The sequence below is a fragment of the Engystomops pustulosus genome, chromosome 11 (genome assembly GCF_040894005.1).
Source record: "Engystomops pustulosus chromosome 11, aEngPut4.maternal, whole genome shotgun sequence".
In the NCBI taxonomy this organism is placed as follows: domain Eukaryota; kingdom Metazoa; phylum Chordata; class Amphibia; order Anura; family Leptodactylidae; genus Engystomops; species Engystomops pustulosus.
The window spans coordinates 10,061,447-10,085,356 of NC_092421.1; positions in this window are offsets into that span (position 1 = coordinate 10,061,447).

Consider the following 23,910-nt stretch of genomic DNA (forward strand, 5'->3'; position numbering starts at 1 on the left):
GGGATCGAGCATGGCCTAATGGTTGTCGTGTCCCGGGTAGCTTGCTCCAAGTGAACAGCCCAGTCCATTCTCGTCAAGGACAGCACGAGGATGCAAGAAGAGGGGACGCACTATGGATCACACTATTATGGAAGGTTCCCCCTGGGGCACGCCCTATGTACGTGTGATAAGGGGATCCCCAGGAAGATGGTTAAGGGAGGCCCATGGTGTTAGCAGCAGCCAGGGATAAAAATTGGAGAAAGGGACGATGAACATAAAACTCCACAAAGGTCCACATTTATTAAAGCCCCTGCACCAGTTTTCTGTCCTGGTACATGTATTTATAAAGTGTCTACGACACTAAATCCAGCACATTATGGGGTGTTCCGCTGCACAGTTGGACCGTGCGCCACATTTATCATGCAGAGTCCGACAGAATTGTGTTGTACGCCCCATGTTAAAGGTGCTCCAAAAAAAAGTTGGTGCCCTCTGTTGAGGCAGTGCAGATGGCGCTAGATTTATGAAGAACCTGCGCCAGAAATCCTGAATCTGGCGCACCCTGCGCTATATACACGGGCAACTGCACATAGTACAGACTGCGCTGTTTTTGATAATTGTGTGCCTCAGTCTCTTTATTCACAGATTCCAACACTGTAACAGGTAACAGGCTGAGGTAGAAAGATCCTTCGTGATTGGTCTGCTGGTGGTTGGATGCAGTCTGGCTGTAGCTCACAGCCCTGGTCCTATGGCTTTCAAGTCCTCAGAGCTGCTGTGACAGTGATCTGTGCCCCCGAAGACGGAGCAAGGAGGCCAATTGAGGGAGAGTAGGACAGCCCTCTGGTCCCCATACCAAGCACCGTGACATCAGCGTGCTTAGGCCACAACCGCCAGCCACTCCGGTATTATGGGCCCCGGCTGCCTTCAGGCCCCAAGAAAAGGCTAGGCCCCGGTGGGGGATGTTGCAAGTAGCATCACGAACAGGATATATACTTCTGTGCCTTATTATGGCACTATAGACTGTCCTTTATGGAAAATACTGTGCTGCCTAACCCTGCTGTCATCCGGATTTAGGTCCAAGTGATTTTGTGCCATACAACATAGACTGTGTTTCTGCATTGCCACGTGCTGTCGAGCACTGCTCCAGCCCTGCTACATCCTGCGCTGCAGGACCTAAGGCGTTAACCTTTAGCAGTTTGTGGTGGAGCTTCAGCACGCCAAAGTCTTCACTGGTGGGGAAAGACTTTGACTCCACCCCTTGGTGTGAAGCGGACTTCCTGCAACACCTCATCACATGGGGGAGAACTTCTGTGGAAGCTGAGCAAAGAGGTCATCAGGATGTCTGGTCCAATACCTTTCCCTCTGCTGAGGAAACGGAGGTCCTGGAAGCACTGGAGACTGTCATTGTGGTTTCCGCCCCCGCCGGTCCGTTGCGGATTGACCCAAGCCTACGTCATGTGGACCTATCTACGATCCGTGAAAGAGCGCCACGGACTACCCGGGCGGTACCTGCTTCCTCTCCCGGCTACCACGCTGGTGCACTGGGCCCGTGCGGTGGCACCACATGGAGAGGCCCCAACTCCTGTACCAGATCCAGTGCCTGTTGCGGCCGAAGCCACCCTCACCGCTCCCGCTGTCCCTGTGGAGCCTCCGGCTGTTCCAGCTCCGGTCCCGGCACCAGCCTGCCCACCTTTGGAGCCCAAGCCTGCTCCGGAGAGGAAGTCCACGACACCGGCACCCCCGCAGCCACGGGGCCAAGGAGAGGCCCTCTGCTGGCATCTCTGAGACGCTGTCTAGGACCAGCGACGACGGGAGAGGGAGGCCCAGTGGTTCATGGCAGGCCGCTCCAAAGAGGGTGTCTGGGTCCAGCATGTCAGCACGGGTCCCATTGCCATCCATGGACCAAGCCTGGTCCAGGGGAGTACCCCGGCCCAGCGGATGAGCCCAGCGGATGAGCCCCATCCGGGAGCTTCGTCGGAAAATCACTCCAGAAGATTTGGAGCTGGAGGGAGCTGCGGCGCTGCCACAGGTTCCTATTTTCTTGTTCTTGGAACCATCGATGGTCCCAGGCTCTGATGAGCCACCGGCTGGAGCAGCTGGCACCCCCAGAGAACAACAGAATGTCAGGAGGATGCTGAGGAGCCTGCAGTTTCTGAAGCTGCCACCGGGTGTTCCCACCTGGCTGTTTCTTCTTCTACACAGGATCCTGCTCTGGTCCCGGATCCTGATATTGCTGGAAGATCTGACTCTCATACAGAATAACCCCTGATGTACTTTGTATATTGTACATATGTTATTGCTGCTACATTTCTCCCAGTTGGGCTGCGCCCCATACCCACTGTGCCAGAGACTTTCCTGAGACTCTTCCCTTATTTATAACAAGTCAAGAGATTTTCCTTGAACTTTCATCTATATGTGCTACATTAGCACCCACCTCTGCTGACGCAGAGTCACCACATTTACAAATGACTCTGTCCCTCCACCTAAAGAGGAGACCCTTAACGTTTAAGTCATTCATCCATTTGGCTGCCTAAGCCAATGTGCGTTTCTTATGCTTGCACAACTGTCATAGTATTGCCAGAAAGATTGCATGTAATGGGGCAGATTTACTTACCCGCTCCGTTCACGATCCAGCGGCGCATTCTCTGCGCTGGATTCGGGTCCGGCCGGGATTCATCAAGGCAGTTCCTCCGACGTCCACCAGGTGGCGCTGAAGTTCCCTGAAATGCACTGAAGTTCACGATCCTATCCTGGATGAAGGTGAGTGCAAGCTCCGCAACACAATTTCTTTTTTTAAATGCGGCGGTTTTTCCGAATCCATCGGGTTTTCACGCCCCCCGATTTCCGTCGCGTGCATGCCGGTGCCGATGCGCCACAATCCGATCACGTGCGCCAAAATCCCAGGGCAATTCAGGTACAATCGGCGCAAATCGGAAATAATTGGGTAACACGTCGGGAAAACGTGAATCGGGCCCTTAGTAAATGACCCCCAATATCTTCATAGGCTTTGCAGGATTGTAGCTAAGGCTGTAACGGAACGTCCTTTATATGTAAATCCTGACCGCAGGCTTACGCCTAGAACCTGATCTCAGTCATAGTGTGGCCTCTGTAAACCGCAGGTCCTTAGGGGGCCATGGGTGTTCACGTAGAAGCAGCTAGATGTCATACACCAGGGTAAGACTGTCAGATGGTAGGTAAATTGTATTGTATGCACTACATATACTGTTATGATTATTGTCGCCAAGGACGAAGTGTTTGCGAACAAATTGTCAGGCCTTGGTGCAAGGAGTGGACTACAGGACACCACACCTTTCCCTCACCAACAGTTGGTTCAAGGGCATTAGCTACCAACTGTATTACTTTCATTGCATTTTGTGTACCCAGTCCGACCCCAACCCAGGTACCTGTAGCCAGGACCATAGACTGTTTGTCCCCTACACTGCACAAAGCACACACTTCCAGTAAGTGCAACCTTTACCATCTACATCCCTACCTGTTGTAATGTGCATGGACCCTCTGGAGGCCATCTGCTGCTGGTCAGCATTGGTTATCCTTCAACCATCTGGTCCATAGCCGAGCTGTGGGCGGCTCTTTCAATTGCCTAGGGGGGTATGCAGCACCCCTGCCAACGCATGGGCAGAGGAGTGTTTGGGAATGAGGCCCTTTATCTGTATCTCCCCAGCAGGTGAGCCTGAGCAACCCATCTTAGGGACAATGCGGTCATTCTTAGGCATCAGCAGCTGTAGATACTGCCTGTACAGGCAAGGGTTAAGTTATGTGTGATATGTCATCCCATTGTATTGCTTTATGTGAACTGGAGTGTGATTGGAGAGTGAGCCACCTCCTGACCAGGAGTTTACAAAACCCTTGGACAGGGAGGAGCCTTGTCTCTTAGGCCTGAGCCTTGCTTCTGAGCACATGCTCTCACCACATGAGCAGTTCTTAGGCCCCAGCTCTCCTAGAGAGCACATCTTCCAGAACACACACTGAGAGAAAGAGACAATGGGGGTCATTTACTAAGGGCCCGAATCGCGTTTTCCCGACATGTTACCCGAATATTTCCAATTTGCGCCGATTTCCCCTGAATTGCCACGGGATTTTGGCGCACGCAATCGAATTGTGGCGCATCGGCGCTGGCATGCATACGACGGAAATTGGGGGTCGTGGCTGAACGAAAACCCAATGGATTCGGAAAAACCGCCGCATTTAAAAAATGAAAAGTGTTGCGGAGCTTGCAATTACCTTCACTAGGAATAGGCCGGTGAACGTGAGTGCGTTCCGATGCTCTTCAGCGCCGTTGGAGGTGGACGGACGCCGGAGGAACTGCCTTAATGAATCCTGGCCGGACCCGAATCCACCGCAGAGAACGCTCCGCTGGATCGCGAATGGACCGGGTAAGTAAATCTGCCCCACTGTCTGTGCACCACTAGCACAGACACACAGCTAATCCCAGGACAAGGGCTGCAGCCTCCACAAATGGACACAGTTACATCCCAGCCTGCACCTACTACCAGGCTGGTGAAGCCACTCCTCAGGATCACTCTCCATGACCACTCCAGTAATCCGGACTCTCCAACAATCCGGCACCTGTTGTGAGATCGTTTTCGCCCGTTTCCTGCAGTTGTTCCAATAAAGAACTGTGAGTTATTTTGCACAACATTGCCTCTGTCTGATCCCTGGATACGGCTGTCTACCACCACGGGTTCCCCATCCATTCCCCAGGGACATATATTACAGACGTTAAGGGGTTTCCCCAGGGAGAACCAGTACATCAGCCTCTCCCTCATCTAATTTCTTGTACACACCAACTGCTGGAGACCTGCCAGGCTGTAGGACAGCCCTCCGGTCCCCATACCAAGCACCGTGACCACAGCGCGACCTAGGCAGCAACCGCCAGCCACTCCAGTATTCTGGGCCCCGGCTTCCTCCAGGCCCCAAGAAAAGGCTAGGCCCCGGTGGGGGATGTTGCATTACACTGCGATGTCAGCTTTTGGATACAGCTGATATCCAGTGATATTTAGATGCCGGCTCTGATCTCGAGCTGTCTCGGCATCAGCTCTGCGTCCGCTATATTGGACGCTGAGAGCTAAGTTACAGCACTCAGCGTCATATATATATCGAATGCAGGTCATTAAGGAGTTAAAGGATATCAACCAAAAATGTCAAGACTAGTGAAGAACACTGCCGGGTGTTTTGTTTTTTCAATCGGGTGATTTCATCCTTTGCCTCAGGCAGATAGTAATTACGGCTGCAATACCCTAAATAAGGAGTAGATGGAGGCAAATACTAGGGAATAGTCCACTGGAAAAAGCTCATTATCCTTTAGATGAGAAGCAGAGGTGATCGGGAGGCAAAAGGGAGGCAAAAGGGAGCGGGTTTGGTTCATAATGACCATTTGGCGAACCATTAGTCTCCCAAGACATATGACATACGCCCAGCGCCGGCGTATGATAAATATCCCCCAATATGTTACTTAGGGTATACGGTCAACACCAAAAAAAAGGCAAAAATCTGTTACACAATTTATGTTTTTTCTACAACCCTCCCACAAAAAATGTTAATACATTTTTAGCATTAGGGCATAGCCACCCCTATATTACCACTGAAAAATGCATCTCATCCTGCAAAAAATAAGCCCTCACATGGCAACATTAACAGAAAAACAAATATTTTATAGCTCCCGAAAGTGCCCCATGTACCAACTGAATTCGATAGGGTGAAACTGTCTGCTGCTTCATATACACAAGATACCAAGTCTTAAAGGAATTTGTTGATGTCACCATTGGAGCATCTGATGTTACAAGCATCGAACATTGGGATGTGAAGCAGTAAAATACAGCAATAAGATTCAGATGAGACAATCCTTCACTTATTTTGTGTTTGATGCCAGGTTCTTCCTCCAGACCTAAGGAACTGCCATGGGGGCGGCGAGCACGCCAACTTTCACTTACTTGTTTCCTGGGTGGTGGGAGGCACAGCTGCTATTTGAAGAAGAGTTGCAGGAGTTTACCCGTTTTACCCATTATTATCTGGAAACATTATACATACAATGAGAGGCCACAATATGAAGGGGCAATAAGGGTTCACAATACGAGGGAAGATGAAAAAGACACAATAGAAAAGATTTCATGCTTTTATTTGTTGAAATAAATAAAAATTATAGAAACAGAAAAGGCCAAAATATGAAGAGAAAGGAGAGGGGCCACAAAATGATGGAGAGATGAGAGGCAATAATATGAGGGGGTCTTAATATGAGAGGAAGATGAGGGGCCACAATATGAGGGAGAGATTAGAAGCCACACTATAAGGGGATCACAATAAAAGGGGGCACACAATATGATGGAGAGATGAGAGGCCACAATATAAGGGTAAATGAGAGGCCACAATATAAGGGTAAATGAGAGGCCCCAATATGAGGAGGAGATGAGGGACCACAATATGAGGAGGGTCATAATATGAGAGTGAGATGACTGGCCACAATATAAATTGGGTCACAATGTGAGAGGGAGATGAGGGGCCTCATATGATTGGGAAAAGGGGGGATCTTTACTGCTTAGGGGTGAGAAAGAGGCAGTGAAAATGGTGTGACTTAGAGATAGGTGGGTAGCTATGCTGCACTGGTGCTGCACTGGTGCTGGTACTGGTGCTGCACTGGTGCTGGTGCTGCACTGGTGCTGGTACTGGTGCTGCACTGGTGCTGGTACTGGTGCTGGTGCTGGTACTGGTACTGCACTGGTGCTGGTGCCGGTGCTGTGATGTAGTTCTGTCCATCCTGATGATGTTATCCTGTAACGCTGCTCTGCATTGTGGGGTCAGAATGTGAGACCCTATACCAGTGGTGGCACTCGGAGCCCTTTCTGTGGGCACCCAGGCCTTCACCCCAATTTAGAGTTTGCCAGACAGGACTCAAGGCTTTCCCCTGTGATCCAATACAGCCCAGGGCGTGCCGAGCTCAGCGCTATTTTAAGGCAACATCCTTGGCTGCCAGGACTACAGGAGGAACAAGAAGGTGCGGATAGAGATGGATTGTCATTGGAACTCCTGCTCTGGGTCCCCCGATCCTTCCTCTTCAGGGCACCCTGGAGGGAAGCTACAATCCACATTTCTCCATCATCTTTCTATTGTATTGGTGAACTCAGGACGCCAATACAATTAAAACCTGTGATACAGCAATGGATCAATAAGTTACTGTTTAAATTGTCATGTTGCCACTTTGCGACATATAAGGGGGGTTTGGTTGTAGCTTGGGCACTCTGTCTCCAAAATGTTCGCCATCACTACCCTATACTAACTGAGCTGACTACATAAGGGTTAACAGCGCATGCTGCTTCCACTGAATGTCTCTTAATTTGTTGCAAATATCTTGTGTAATTGTGTAATGAGGAGGGATGGGGGAGCGCGGTGTACTGGAATGGGATGAGGCATGGTTATAGTCCTGTTAGCCGAGCGCTTATTACATTAGTAGGACAGACTCGTCCATCCACCCTGCAGGTGCTTCATTCATTACAAGAGATGAATGATTGTGTCCATGTAGGAAAGCTAATTGTGGGGATCTGCGGCTGCAGAGTAATTAGGGGGATCTGCGGCTGTAGAGTAATTAGGGGGTTCTGCGGCTACAGAGTAATTAGGGGTTTCTGCGGCTGCAGAGTAATTAGGGGGATCTGCGGCTACAGAGTAATTGGGGGATCTGCGGCTGCAGAGTAATTAGGGGGATCTGCGGCTACAGAGTAATTAGGGGGATCTGCGGCTACAGAGTAATTAGGGGGATCTGCGGCTGTAGAGTAATTAGGGGGTTCTGCGGCTGCAGAGTAATTAGGGGGTTCTGCGGCTACAGAGTAATTGGGGGATCTGCGGCTGCAGAGTAATTAGGGGGATCTGCGGCTACAGAGTAATTGGGGGATCTGCGGCTGCAGAGTAATTAGGGGGATCTGCGGCTACAGAGTAATTAGGGGTTTCTGCGGCTGCAGAGTAATTGGGGGATCTGCGGCTACAGAGTAATTGGGGGATCTGCGGTCGCAGAGTAATTGGGGGATCTGCGGCTACAGAGTAATTAGGGGGTTCTGCGGCTGCTCTGGTATCGGAGAACTATGACGCATTGTTGTGCTGAAAGCTTTGTTATTGGAAAGGCTGAAATTTGACTGCATTATTCTAGGGTGGTCTGCAGTGCTACTGTGGTGGTCTGGGGCTGCAGTGTTACTGCGGTGGTCTCGGGCTGCAGTGTTACTGTGGTGGTCTGAGGCTGCATTGTTACTGTGGTGGTCTCGGGCTGCAGTTTTACTGTGGTGGTCTCGGGCTGCAGTGTTACTGGGGTGGTCTCGGGCTGCAGTGTTACTGGGGTGGTCTCGGGCTGCAGTGTTACTGGGGTGGTCTCGGGCTGCAGTGTTACTGTGGTGGTCTGTGGTTGCTGTATTACTGCGGTGGTCTCGGGCTGCAGTGTTACTGGGGTGGTCTCGGGCTGCAGTGTTACTGGGGTGGTCTCGGGCTGCAGTGTTACTGTGGTGGTCTCGGGCTGCAGTGTTACTGGGGTGGTCTCGGGCTGCAGTGTTACTGGGGTGGTCTCGGGCTGCAGTGTTACTGTGGTCTCGGGCTGCAGTGTTACTGTGGTGGTCTCGGGCTGCAGTGTTACTGTGTTGGTCTCGGGCTGCAGTGTTACTGGGGTGGTCTCGGGCTGCAGTGTTACTGGGGTGGTGTCGGGCTGCAGTGTTACTGTGGTCTCGGGCTGCAGTGTTACTGTGGTGGTCTCGGGCTGCAGTGTTACTGTGGTGGTCTCAGGCTGCAGTGTTACTGGGGTGGTCTCGGGCTGCAGTGTTATTGGGGTGGTCTTGGGCTGCAGTGTTACTGTGGTGGTCTCGGGCTGCAGTGTTACTGGGGTCTCGGGCTGCAGTGTTATTGTGATGGTCTTGGGTTGCAGTGTTACTGTGGTGGTCTCGGGCTGCAGTGTTATTGTGGTGGTCTTGGGTTGCAGTGTTACTGTGGTGGTCTGAGGCTGCATTGTTACTGTGGTGGTCTCGGGCTGCAGTTTTACTGTGGTGGTCTCGGGCTGCAGTGTTATTGTGGTGGTCTTGGGTTGCAGTGTTACTGTGGTGGTCTGAGGCTGCATTGTTACTGTGGTGGTCTCGGGCTGCAGTTTTACTGTGGTGGTCTCGGGCTGCAGTGTTACTGGGGTGGTCTCGGGCTGCAGTGTTACTGTGGTCTCGGGCTGCAGTGTTACTGTGGTGGTCTGTGGTTGCTGTATTACTGCGGTGGTCTCGGGCTGCAGTGTTACTGGGGTGGTCTCGGGCTGCAGTGTTACTGGGGTGGTCTCGGGCTGCAGTGTTACTGTGGTGGTCTCGGGCTGCAGTGTTACTGGGGTGGTCTCGGGCTGCAGTGTTACTGGGGTGGTCTCGGGCTGCAGTGTTACTGTGGTCTCGGGCTGCAGTGTTACTGTGGTGGTCTCGGGCTGCAGTGTTACTGTGTTGGTCTCGGGCTGCAGTGTTACTGGGGTGGTCTCGGGCTGCAGTGTTACTGGGGTGGTCTCGGGCTGCAGTGTTACTGTGGTCTCGGGCTGCAGTGTTACTGTGGTGGTCTCGGGCTGCAGTGTTACTGTGGTGGTCTCAGGCTGCAGTGTTACTGGGGTGGTCTCGGGCTGCAGTGTTATTGGGGTGGTCTTGGGCTGCAGTGTTACTGTGGTGGTCTCGGGCTGCAGTGTTACTGGGGTCTCGGGCTGCAGTGTTATTGTGATGGTCTTGGGTTGCAGTGTTACTGTGGTGGTCTCGGGCTGCAGTGTTATTGTGGTGGTCTTGGGTTGCAGTGTTACTTGAGAGGTCTCGGACTGCAGGACCTGAAGGACAAGGACGTTGGCTGCTTTGGCAGGAGTTTAGGCTAGCGCTTTGTGTAGTGAGGCAGAGCTGCAGGCCTGATGGAGGGGAAGCCATCCCATGGTATACAGCAGCACGCGGCTAGTCTCTGCAGACCTTGTATTGTGACTGGTAGAACTCTCTAGAAGAACTCTAAGAGAAGTCTCCCATACACAGACCAGAGGGAGTATTAATAAACTTCCGTCTGCGACGAGTTTCAGGCATCCAACCAATGGTGGACCTCATAGCTGGGAAGAATAAACGTTGGGCCACATTTATCACTTTTGTGCGCCTAAGTGTAGTAGTTGTGCCTAAATTCTGGTGCAGTGTTTTGCCAGAATTATCACCAACTGTGATAAGGTAACTTCCTGCCTCTTATTAATCACTTTACTTTAACACAGTTTAGGCGACATTTTGGCGCAGTTCAGGCGCAATGTTAGATTCGGGCACTTACATGTCATCCTGCTACAAGCTCCTCTCTGCTTCTCCCACAGCCCAGAATGGAGATAACACTCACAGCAGCACCCAGGTGTGTGACACCCTGCACCCAGTCACCTCCTCAGCAGCACCCAGGTGTGTGACACCCAGCACCCAGTGACCTCCTCAGCAGGGGCTTCTCCTGGAGGGGATCCCCCAGTGCTGGTCTCCTGCTGCACCCCTGTAATTCTGCACAGATTCCCCCTCAGATACACTGGTGATACTGTGCAGAATTACAAGGGGGACACTTGTATGTAGTATCTGCAACATTCTGCAAACTTGTGCAAACTTCTCTCCTCTCTTGCTGTGAGCTCAGCGTTTTGCAGAATGTTTTGTAAATAGAAAGTGATGAACTGTAAATAGAGTCAGTTCCTGTCTGCAGAGCATCTCATGTCTGTATTATATGTTCTAGTGCAGTGGTTCTCAACCTGTGGGTCGGGACCCCAGCGGGGGTCGAACGACCAAAACCGGGGGTCGCCTAAAGCCATCGGAGCCGAAATTTTACTGTGTTTTTACTGCGAGTTGCATAGTTTGGGGTCACCACAGCATGAGGAACTGTATTGCGGGGTCACAGCATTAGAAAGGTTGAGAACCACTGTTCTAGTGTCTGGCTGAGCTTTGCTTCTAGAAATGAGCTGTTCTGCAAAGGGGCTCAGTGCTTTCTTCTCAGATAACGCCACCTTCGGGCTGGAGTGTTTTTGCGCCCGTTTTTGCGCCTAAATGAAAACGTTGCAAGTGATGAATATCATTAGGCGCAGGAAAACATCTGGATTGGTAAGATAGATGAGGGAGAGCTGCTTATTTTTGCTGCGCGGCTAGTTTGGCGTTTAGTTGCAAAAATGGCACAAAAAACGGTGCGCCTGAATGAAAAGGCGCAAAAACAACTGAAAAAACAAGTGATAAATGTGGCCCATTGTTTAACATTTTTATATTAACATAACTTTAACTCTTTCCTTCAGGCAAATGGTAAATACATCTGCATTACTAGACTAGAACTAAAAATGGCCCAAAAATGTCCTAAAAACGCTGTGTGTGTCTCCACCTTTAGGGTGATGCCACACATGGCGTTTTTGGTCTGTTTTTTAAGCATGCATTTTCAGTCTGTTTAAAAATTCGTGCTTTTTAAAAACGCATCTGTTTTTGGCTGTTTACCATGCATGTGGCTGCTTACAACCTGTTTATCTATTATGATAATTGGGAAAAACAGATGCGTTTTTTTAAACGGACCAAAAACGCCATGTGTGGCTTCACCCTAAGGCTACATTCACACTGCTGTATGGGGGACGTATATACGGCTGACGTATATCTCCCCGCGCGCCTCCTCCTCCTCTCCCCGCGCGCTGCCGTTGCCCGCCATACTAGGGTACGGTGGGCAACGGCAGTGTGCATGTAGCCTAAGGGTAATGGCTCACGTTAGTGTCTTGATTAAGTTTTTGTAATGGAATCAAAACTCACTGGGGCGGCCCGTGGCCGATCACATATGCACTTCTATGCAAACGCATGCGATCGTCAATCACGCATGCATGTCTTGTATTGTGTAAATGCGGGACACCGGGTACTGATTGTCAATCGCATGCATTTGCATACAAACCCATTTGTGATCAGCCACGAGCCACCACAGTGCGCTTTGATTCAGTTACAAAATGGAATCAAAGCGCTAACGCGCGGCATCACCCGGAAGGGAGCCGGTTTAGTTTGTAGTGCACGATTGGTTGTCTGTCAGGTGTCATGGTTATTGTGGGTTGTGTGACCGTTGCTGTTGCTTGACATCTGAGGTCTTTTGGAACTGCTATTTGAGCACCTATGTCCCCAGCCTTTTCTACAATGATGACATCACACTGGCAATATATGACCAACGCAGCCAATCATTGGCCTTCAGCAGTGCAAATCCAGATGGGTAAATCCCCAAAGATATTTTATTTGGTACAAAGCCAAAGAATGCAGAAAGTAGTAAAATAACATCAATAAAGCTTTAGTAAGTTGCCTTCAGGACACGTTTCTCAACTCAAGGACCCTTCTTCAAACATATATAGAGAGAAACCAGCCCATCTCTAACTCTGTTGATCTCAGTCCTGGTGGCGTCTTATTTTGGCACCCGGTACTACTCTTCCTATGCAATCACCCATGAAATGACAGATTTGTCTCTTTCTTGTGTGGATAATCCATATTTCATAGTCTATATGCACTCAAGCTGATGAACTCATCCTATGTACGAGGGCAGCAAGCTGAACCTATGGTTATTTTATTACGCCTAATGCCTGTCATATTTACTGAGTGGCTTATTTTATTGGGCTGGAGAACATCTAGTAGCAGATGTTGAGTTTCTTTAAATGGTTACATTACCCAGAGCTTTTTAATGACTTCCAAATAGCTCACTCCAGGGAAACGTATTAGCCTCCATGCATTTAACAGCATATTCGTCAGGAGAAGACTGGGTTATGTATGGTAATTAGCGGCAGAACACGCTGATGAAGATTAGTCTCTTCCCTATCAGAACATCTCCAGTGAGGAGGCCTCACACATCCAGAGAACATTGTGATCTGAGAACACAACTTATCATAGGAGATAACCTGCTGCTGCTCAATGACTCTACCATGACTGCGCTCCTAAAATAGAAGCTATGTGAAGCTTGTTAAACACCATTGATCTTCATTGATCTAGTGTTGTCTTCCGATACAGTCATACAACTCCACCTGATACATCTGAAGCCCTCGACATCAGGAACAGCTGTCACACAGTGCCCTGGACAGACTTCAGGTCACCTTTGTACTCACGGGTTTCTCATTCTCAGAATCATTGATGTTATCAGTGTACGTCCGTCAGCAGAGGTTTGACCATTGTCAAATCAATGAAGTAGCAAAAATACTAAGAAAGCGTCACTCAAAAGCAAACACATGGACATTGGAAACACATGGGACCACATTTATCACTTGTTTTTTCTGTTGTTTTTGCGCCTTTTCGTTTAGGCGCATAGTTTTTGCGCCATTTTTGCGATTAAACGTCAAATTAGCCGCGCAGCAAAAATAACCAGCTTTCCCTCATCTATCGTTCAATTCCAGATGTTTTGCTGCGCCTAATGATATTCATCACGTGCGACTTTTGCATTTAGGCGCAAAAACACTCCAGCCCGAAGGTGGCGTTATCTGAGAAGAAAGCACTGAGCCCCTTTGCAGAAGAGCTCATTTCTAGCAGCAGAGCTCAGCCAGACACTGGAACAGATAATAGATACATTAGATACACTGCAGACACTGGTACATATAATAGATACAATTAGATACATTACAGACAGGAGCTGCAGACTCTATTTACAGTTCATCACCTTCTATTTACAAAATATTCTGCAAAACGCTGAGCTCACAGCAAGAGCAAGAGAAGTTTGCACAAGTTTGCAGAAGCTTGCAGAATTTTGCAGATACTGCAAACAAGTGTCCCCCATGTAATTCTGCACAGTGTCTGAGGGGGATATTGTGCAGAATTACAGGGGTGCAGCAGGAGACCAGCACTGGGGGATCCCCTCCAGGAGAAGCCACTGCTGAGGAGGTCACTGGGTGCAGGGTGTCACACACCTGGGTGCTGTTGTGAGTGTTATCTTCATTCTGGGCTGTGGGAGAAGCAGAGAGGAGCTTGTAGCAGGATCACATGTAACTGCCTGAATCTAACATTGCGCCTAAACTGCGCCTAAACTGTGTTAAAGTAAAGTGATTAATAAGAGGCAGAAAATATACTTATCACAGATGGTTGTAGCTTGTGATAATTCTGGCAAAACAGTGCGCCCGAATTTAGGCGCAACTACTACACTTAGGCGCACAGAAGTGATAAATGTGGCCCATGGATGATTGGAAACAGCCCAAGAGTATCGCTAAAGATAACCAAAAGAAATACGCTGTAAAACCTGGGGTGTTTCATAAAATATATGTTCCCCTTATGAAAGATCCAGTACACAGTGTAGAATACTCCAGTCTCTGGTCTGCTTCAGATCTTTGATCTAAGATGAATACTGCTTCACTCCACATCCCATCCAAATGAACATTGTTGCTGGCGGGGAAAGGGCTAGGTTAGAGATTAAAAGTTGTAAAATGGGGCAGAATATAAATGTTAAAGGTGGTAAAATATGTTGGTGTTGGTAAAGTTTGGTAATTATTAGGATATTTGATTTTCAGGCTCATTCAAGGGGTGAACCCTGAGTAGCTGGTTGGTTTACTATTTTGGTTTGTTTAGTCACATCTGCTCACACCACCTGCTCAGAGGTTTTGAATACAGTTCTCCAGAAGTTGAGGTCTACGACCCTCCATAAGACCACTCAGAACTATACCCTCACTTTCAGCGGACCATCTAATAGCAGTGTAGAAGGTTGTAATATGTCCTTGCTCATTGATTCTAATCATTTGTAGCCAATGTCCCATCCACATCCCATCCAAATGAACATTGTTGCTGGCGGGGAAAGTGCTAGGTTAGAGATTAAGAGTTGTAAAATGGGGCAGAATATAAATGTTAAAGGTGGTAAAATATGGTGGTGTTGGTAAAGTTTGGTAATTATTAGGATATTTGATTTTCAGGCTCATTCAAGGGGTGAACCCTGAGTAGCTGGTTGGTTTACTATTTTGGTTTGTTTAGTCCCATCTGCTCACGCCACCTGCTAAGAGGTTGGTCCTAGAGGATTCAGTAGATGTTTCTTTCATGACCCAGCTTGGTGACATCATCCGGGAAATCAACTTGATGTATAAAGTCTAGGAGGCGGAGAGTTTAACATTAAAGTCAAGCTATCCCTGCCTCTGAACTCCTCCTCCCATGTGATTGACATCATGTGCAGAACTTCAGGAGATCTTGTCAATGATGTCCCTGGATGCAGGACCGTCAATAACAGCAAAGGGGGCGTTCTAATGCAGGAAAAGCTTGACTTCAGGGTTCAACTCTCCGCCTCCTTGACTTCATAAAACCTTTTTACATCTAACTTCAAAGTTGATTTTCTGGATGATGCCACCACACTGGACTATGTAGGAATTATAATCTAGAAGCTGCTCAGATGCTTGACAACATACTGCTAGTGGTTTATTTGGCCAATTTCTGATGACAGGTTCCCTTTAAGATAAATTCACTGCCGAATAAAGTAAAAGTGTTCGCTCTTTGGACGGAAAGCCAAGAAAAGTTATTTTTTGTTAATGACCAGGAGAGAACCATCCTCCACATCTCCTATAACAAGTGCAGAGACCCAAAACAGAGCCAGGAATATCAGCCCCAGCTCGGAACAAGAAGCAAAGGTAAAATTCACTTGAGTGCTCACTCCGCACTACACGACTATGCAACAAGCAAAGTAACAGGTTTAGACTAACATATGGTACAATAATGTCACAGAATGTGATCATTCAGCCCCCAGCACATCGATAACCAGTGTAAAGCACACGTACCAACTTTACTTCCCCCCCCCCCCACAAAATAGTGGGCAATCTCCCAAGCCCAACAAGATTCATTAAGATTTCATATGTGACTTAGGCAGGTTGTCTACAGGTCCCAAAGAGAGGCATGAAAAGACCAGAGACAGGACGACCACTGCCACTTCCCTACCCCAAAGTGCAACGAGTGCAGGAACTATACAAAATCATTGTATAAAAGTATGCAAAAAGTTACAAAAACTATTTAGCTTATTGTGGATGCCGGAATTGTGAAGACTGAGGCTTGATAAATTCTTCTCACCCTATTGAAAGAAAAAAAAAAAAACGATAATACGACTTTTTCCAATTAAAAAAATAATATACTATGTAATCATTCACAAAATTATTAAGACTAACACTGGGACAGGTATTTAGAAGGGGATTGTGTCACATGTGATTGGATTTTGGCGCAATCGCGCCGACTTTCATGCAACAGAAATCGGGGGCGAGCCGTTGGACGATCCGACGGATTCGGACTCAGCGTGGGATTTAACTTTAAAATTGTGTCCCATCCAATGCACTTACATGCGCCAGGACGAAGAATGTGAACTCCGGGGACCTGAGCGGGGAAGCGACACATGCAGGATATCGGGCGCAGGATCTTAGTGACCCCCGCACAGCGCATTATACACGGACAATGCACTTACATGCACCAGGAAGAAGAAGGTGAACGCCGGGGACCTGAGCGGGGAAGCGACACATGCAGGATATCGGGTGCAGGATCTTAGTGACCCCCGCACAGCGCATTATACACGGACAATGCACTTACATGCACCAGGAAGAAGAAGGTGTCGGACCTGAGCGGGGAAGCGACACATGCAGGATATTGGGTGCAGGATCTTAGTGACTCCCCGCACAGCGCATTATACACGGACAATACACTTACATGCACCAGGAAGAAGAAGGTGAACTCCGGGGACCTGAGTGGGGAAGTGACACATGCAGGATATCGGGTGTACGATCTTAGTGACTCCCTGCACAGCGCATTATACACGGACAATGCACTTACATGCACCAGGAAGAAGAAGGTGAACTCCAGGGACCTGAGCAGGGAAGCGACACATGCAGGATATCGGACGCACGATCTTAGTGACTCCCTGCACAGCACATTATACACGGACAATGCACTTACATGCACCAGGAAGAAGAAGGTGAACTCCAGGGACCTGAGCGGGGAAGCGACACATGCAGGATATCGGGCGCACGATCTTAGTGACTCCCAGCACAGCACATTATACACGGACAATGCACTTACATGCACCAGGAAGGAGAAGGTGAACTCCAGAGACCTGAGCGGGGAAGGGACACATGCAGGATATCGGGCGCAGGATCTTAGTGACTCCCCGCACAGCGCATTATACACGGACAATGCACTTACATGCACCAGGAAGAAGAAGGTGAACTCCGGGGACCTGAGCGGGGAAGCGACACATGCAGGATATCGGGTGCACCATCTTAGTGACTCCCCGCACAGTGCTTTATACACGGACAATGCACTTACATGCACCAGGAAGAAGAAGGTGAACTCCGGGGACCTGAGTGGGAAAGCGACACATACAGGATATCGGGTGCACGATTTTAGTGACTCCCAGCACAGCACATTATACACGGACAATGCACTTACATGCACCAGGAAGAAGGTGAACTCCGGGGACCTGAGCGGGGAAGCGACACATACAGGATATCGGGTGCAGGATCTTAGTGACTCCCCGCACAGTGCTTTATACACGGACAATGCACTTACATGCACCAGGAAGAAGAAGGTGAACTCCGGGGACCTGAGTGGGAAAGCGACACATACAGGATATCGGGTGCACGATTTTAGTGACTCCCCGCACAGCGCATTATACACGGACAATGCACTTACATGCACCAGGAAGAAGGTGAACTCCGGGGACCTGAGCGGGGAAGCGACACATACAGGATATCGGGTGCAGGATCTTAGTGACTCCCCGCACAGCGCATTATACACGGACAATGCACTTACATGCACCAGGAAGAAGGTGAACTCCGGAGACCTGAGCGGGGAAGCGGCACATGCAGGATATTGGGGGCATGATCTTAGTGAATCGTGGCACAGTGCATTATTGTCAGACAACACACTTTGGGGAATTCCTCCGGACGGGTAATTAAATGTGTCCCATTGTGTTATGGCTGCACATTAGCGTTCCGGAGCGTTCTCCCACCGGCCGTCACATTTATATCAGCAAATCCGACTGACAATGCGGCGCACGCCCCTCGTACTGACTCGGATTTTTGTCCATTTTCCCCTCTTTTCTTTATTTCAGATGATGGTCTCCAGGAAGCCGGTGGCCCCATGACCCCAGGTGACCTCCACAGTCACTTTCCTTGGGTTGGAGCTTAGACCATTGTCTTCTTGTGTTGTGCGTGTGACATGAGCACAGTATGTCCTTCTCATGGGGCAGATAATCCCCGAGGTAACACTGGATGTAGATGCTTTGTCACTTATACAAATGGACACTGCAAACAGTAGAGTGCCCTCCCTTTGTGCAGGATGTTTTCCTTTCCTAAAGATTGTATAGAAAATGGTGAGTACAGCTTTTACAGTAAACGTAGAGATCTCCAGGTGTGTCCCTGGGCCTGGATATAACATACCAGGGAAGCTCGGTTATACACAGCAGTGGCACACAACTAGTCACCTTAAATTGTGGAAAAACCGTGACTTAACCACACAGTGTGAATGGGCTCATAGTGAAAGAAAAAACACTGTATCAATTTGCCTGGTATATCATGCTCTTCCAAATATGTTCTTCTAGTCTAATAATAAAAATTCTTTATATAGCGCACACAGAATACACAGTGTTGCGCAAAGCTTGTCAAATTGGTCCCTGTCCCCATGGACAATCTAAACAACCTAACAATATATTTTGGAGTGTGGGAGGAAACTGAAGGACCCAGAGGAAACCTACGCTCACTCCAGACACAGGGGGTGTCAGCTGTATTACACAGTTTACACCCACCTGTAACTGCCTTTGTTGAGGCTGTTACTGTCTGCATGAGTTAACCTGTTAAGTACCGCTGTCAAACCAGACCAGACCTAACAGAGCTGGAGGTTGCCGCCAGCCTACAGTCTTATAGGTGTCACGGGTGCCCCTGCGATCCATGTTCCGGGTCGCAGGCGCACCCGTGTGCCTCCCTATGCCCTCGGAGCTCTGCAGATTCACTTACCTCGCCGTGCTCCAGCGACGGTCCCCTTGCTCCGGCGTGCGCATCCCCACCTCCTAAGTGCCAGAGCACCAATGAATGGCGCTGGCCAACCACCTTCCCAGATAAATTCCTGGCCTCTTCCTGTGCCCCCTGCCGGTCCTCGTGCCTTGCGCCTTAGAGAAATCTTGCTCCTGATGTCCCTTGCGTTTATGGTGATTTTCCGTTGTGACCTCGGCTCCATTCCGAACTTTGCTTCTTTGCTGCCAGCCGTGACCTTCTGCTACGTCCCCAAGTCTGATCCCGTGCTGCCTGTCCTGACCTTATACCTGACCAGAGCTACTTTGGAAGCATGATCTTAGTGAATCCCGGCAGCTCCGAATCCTCGTCGGACATTCCGGATCCGCGGCGTCAACGGAACGGGTAAGTAAATGTGTCCCATTGTTTGTTACAATGTTCCACTGGCACATTATAACAGATCTTCAAAAATTATACAGCCTCTGGTCTTATAAAGATGTCATGGCGACAGATTGTTGCTCCCTGATGACATCAGAAGCGACAAGGATCTAAGCCAAGACAGCAGCAACCACGCACCACTGATAGCAATCAAAGGGTTAACACCAACTCCCAATGCCGCCCTGTCTGATGTCGGAGAACTGACTCCATCACCTTCCGGACCTGGACTTTTGTTTGTCATATAAGTTTCTATGGATCAGTGCTCTTTATACTTGGCTGTGTCATTCTGTATTCCAGTATCTTTGACCATGTATTGCTTGTATTCTTGACTATCTGTTTTGTCTAGTGATTTTGTACTGCTTTTTTCTCTAGGTTTTGACCCATATTAGGCAACTACTCCTCTCTACTTTTATTCTCTTCTTTTTATCTCTATGTGTGCACTTTTGCACAAAAAAATGGAAAGTATGCCAGTTGTCTACTCACTGCCTAAGCTCGTCCGGGCAAGTAGGCAGGGACAGATTGGAAGAGGGTTTAGTCTCCGGGCTGTTTCCTGACATTGCATAACTATAATTTATTACATTTTCACCAATGAACAGGACATTATGTGTTTGTAAACTCTATAAAAGATCTTGTTGATAATGTCTACGGGCTGGAGGGCCCCATCTGTCGGCCCTAAGTACGTGAGGTATCACTTTTTTAATGGCTATTTCACTAATGATTAAACAATTGAGGCATTTCCTCCATAGTTGTTATGCTCACCGCTTGCAAAATTACTAATCTGGAAGTAAACTAGTACGGAGAAGTCTAGATAAGGACGGCGGTTGTGTCCCGGAACAAACTGAGGTCTCACAATAAGGGATCGGTATTAAATAGAGTCTTTTGTGTAGGCTGAATGCACAGTTTGAGCTGTTCCTCTGTTCTTTCTGTCTCTTTACATTCTCTGTGTTTACTGTGGGACGCAACGCTACGACTAGAAAATATTTACTCTGCCGACCGTGATTAACCCTCGAGGGCAAATGTCTCCATTGGTAGATATGGAGCAACTTATTCAGTCTTCAGACAAATGCGAAGTTATTTTTGAATGTTCCACCTTGTGTTTATAGACTATAGAGCAGGGGGCCCCAAACTTTTTACATAGGGGGCCGTTCACTGTCCCTCTCCGGACCGTTAGGGGGCCAGGCTAAAGTTAAAAAAATAAACTTGTGACCTCTTCCGTAATACACTGCCCCCCCCCTCAATTAATGATTTAATATATTGCACCCCCTTGTGAACTATTTTATATATTGGCCCAATGAATTAATTTATTGGGTCAATTAAGTATTAAATATACTGGGACCCCTCTCCATTAATTATTGAATATGCTGCCCTCCACCATTAATTATTTCCTATGCTGCCCCCCACCATTAATTATTTCCTACGCTGCCCCCCACCATTAATTATTTCCTATGCTGTCCCCCACCATTAATTATTTCCTATGCTGCCCCCCACCATTAATTCTTTCCTATGCTGCCCCCTACCATTAATTATTTCCTATGCTGCCCCCCACCATTAATTTTTTCCTACGCTGCCCCCCACCATTAATTATTTAATGTGCTGCCCCTCATAATTGATTGTTTCCTATGCTGCCCCCCACCATTAATTATTTCCTATACTGCCCCTCCACCATTAATTATTTCCTATGCTGCCCCTCCACCATTAATTATTTCCTATGCTGCCCCCACCATTAATTATTTCCTGTGCTGCCCCCCACCATTCATTATTTCCTATGCTGCCCCCCATAATTAATTATTTCCTATGCTGCCCCCCACCATTAATTATTTCCTATGCTGTCCCCCCACCATTAATTAATTCCTATACTGCCCCCACCATTAATTATTTCCTATACTGCCCCCACCATTAATTATTTCCTGTGCTGCCCCTCCACCATTAATTATTTCCTATGCTGCCCCCACCATTAATTATTTCCTGTGCTGCCCCTCCACCATTAATTATTTCCTATGCTGCCCCCCACCATTAATTATTTCCTATACTGCCCTCCACCATTAATTATTTCCTATGCTGCCCCCCCACCATTAATTATTTCCTATACTGCCCCCACCATTAATTATTTCCTGTGCTGCCCCTCCACCATTAATTATTTCCTATGCTGCCCCCACCATTAATTATTTCCTGTGCTGCCCCCCACCATTCATTATTTCCTTTGCTGCCCCCCATAATTAATTATTTCCTATGCTGCCCCCCATAATTAATTATTTCATATGCTGCCCCCCACCATTAATTATTTCCTATATTGCCCTCCACCATTAATTATTTCCTATGCTGCCCCCCCACCATTAATTATTTCCTATACTGCCCCCACCATTAATTATTTCCTGTGCTGCCCCTCCACCATTAATTATTTCCTATGCTGCCCCCACCATTAATTATTTCCTGTGCTGCCCCCCACCATTCATTATTTCCTATGCTGCCCCCCATAATTAATTATTTCCTATGCTGCCCCCCATAATTAATTATTTCCTATGCTGCACCCCACCATTAATTATTTCCTATACTGCCCTCCACCATTAATTATTTCCTATGCTGCCCCTCCACCATTAATTATTTCCTATGCTGCCCCCCACCATTAATTATTTCCTATGCTGCCCCCATAATTAATTATTTCCTATGCTGCCCCCCATAATTAATTATTTCATATGCTGCCCCCCACCATTAATTATTTCCTATACTGCCCTCCACCATTAATTATTTCCTATACTGCCCTCCACCATTAATTGTTTCCTATGCTGCCCCCCACCATTAATTATTTCCTATACTGCCCTCCACCATTAATTATTTCCTATGCTGCCCCTCCACCATTAATTATTTCCTATGCTGCCCCCACCATTAATTATTTCCTAAGCTGCCCCCCACCATTAATTATTTCCTATGCTTTCCCCCACCATTAATTATTTCCTGTGCTGCCGCCCACCATTCATTATTTCATATGCTGCCCCCCATTAATTATTTCCTATGCTGCCCCCCACCATTAATTATTTCCTATGCTGCCCCCACCATTAATTATTTCCTGTGCTGCCCCTCCACCATTAATTATTTCCTATGCTGCCCCCACCATTAATTATTTCCTGTGCTGCCCCTCCACCATTAATTATTTCCTATGCTGCCCCCCACCATTAATTATTTCCTATACAGCCCTCCACCATTAATTATTTCCTATGCTGCCCCCCCACCATTAATTATTTCCTATACTGCCCCCACCATTAATTATTTCCTGTGCTGCCCCTCCACCATTAATTATTTCCTATGCTGCCCCCAGCATTAATTATTTCCTGTGCTGCCCCCCACCATTCATTATTTCCTATGCTGCCCCCCATAATTAATGATTTCCTATGCTGCCCCCCATAATTAATTATTTCATATGCTGCCCCCCACCATTAATTATTTCCTATACTGCCCTCCACCATTAATTATTTCCTATATTGCCCTCCACCAGTAATTGTTTCCTATGCTGCCCCCCACCATTAATTATTTCCTATACTGCCCTCCACCATTAATTATTTCCTATGCTGCCCCTCCACCATTAATTATTTCCTATGCTGCCCCCACCATTAATTATTTCCTGTGCTGCCCCCCACCATTAATTATTTCCTATGCTTTCCCCCACCATTAATTATTTCCTGTGCTGCCCCCCACCATTCATTATTTCATATGCTGCCCCCCATTAATTATTTCCTATGCTGCCCCCCACCATTAATTATTTCCTATGCTGCCCCCACCATTAATTATTTCCTGTGCTGTCCCCCCACCATTAATTATTTCCTATACTGCCCCCACCATTAATTATTTCCTATACTGCCCCCACCATTAATTATTTCCTGTGCTGCCCCTCCACCATTAATTATTTCCTATGCTGCCCCCACCATTAATTATTTCCTGTGCTGCCCCTCCACCATTAATTATTTCCTATGCTGCCCCCCACCATTAATTATTTCCTATACTGCCCTCCACCATTAATTATTTCCTATGCTGCCCCCCCACCATTAATTATTTCCTATACTGCCCCCACCATTAATTATTTCCTGTGCTGCCCCCCACCATTAATTATTTCCTGTGCTGCCCCCCACCATTCATTATTTCCTATGCTGCCCCCCATAATTAATTATTTCCTATGCTGCCCCCCATAATTAATTATTTCATATGCTGCACCCCACCATTAATTATTTCCTATACTGCCCTCCACCATTAATTATTTCCTATGCTGCCCCTCCACCATTAATTATTTCCTATGCTGCCCCCCACCATTAATTTTTTCCTATGCTGCCCCCCATAATTAATTATTTCCTATGCTGCCCCCCATAATTAATTATTTCATATGCTGCCCCCCAACATTAATTATTTCCTATACTGCCCTCCACCATTAATTATTTCCTATACTGCCCTCCACCATTAATTGTTTCCTATGCTGCCCCCCACCATTAATTATTTCCTATACTGCCCTCCACCATTAATTATTTCCTATGCTGCCCCTCCACCATTAATTATTTCCTATGCTGCCCCCACCATTAATTATTTCC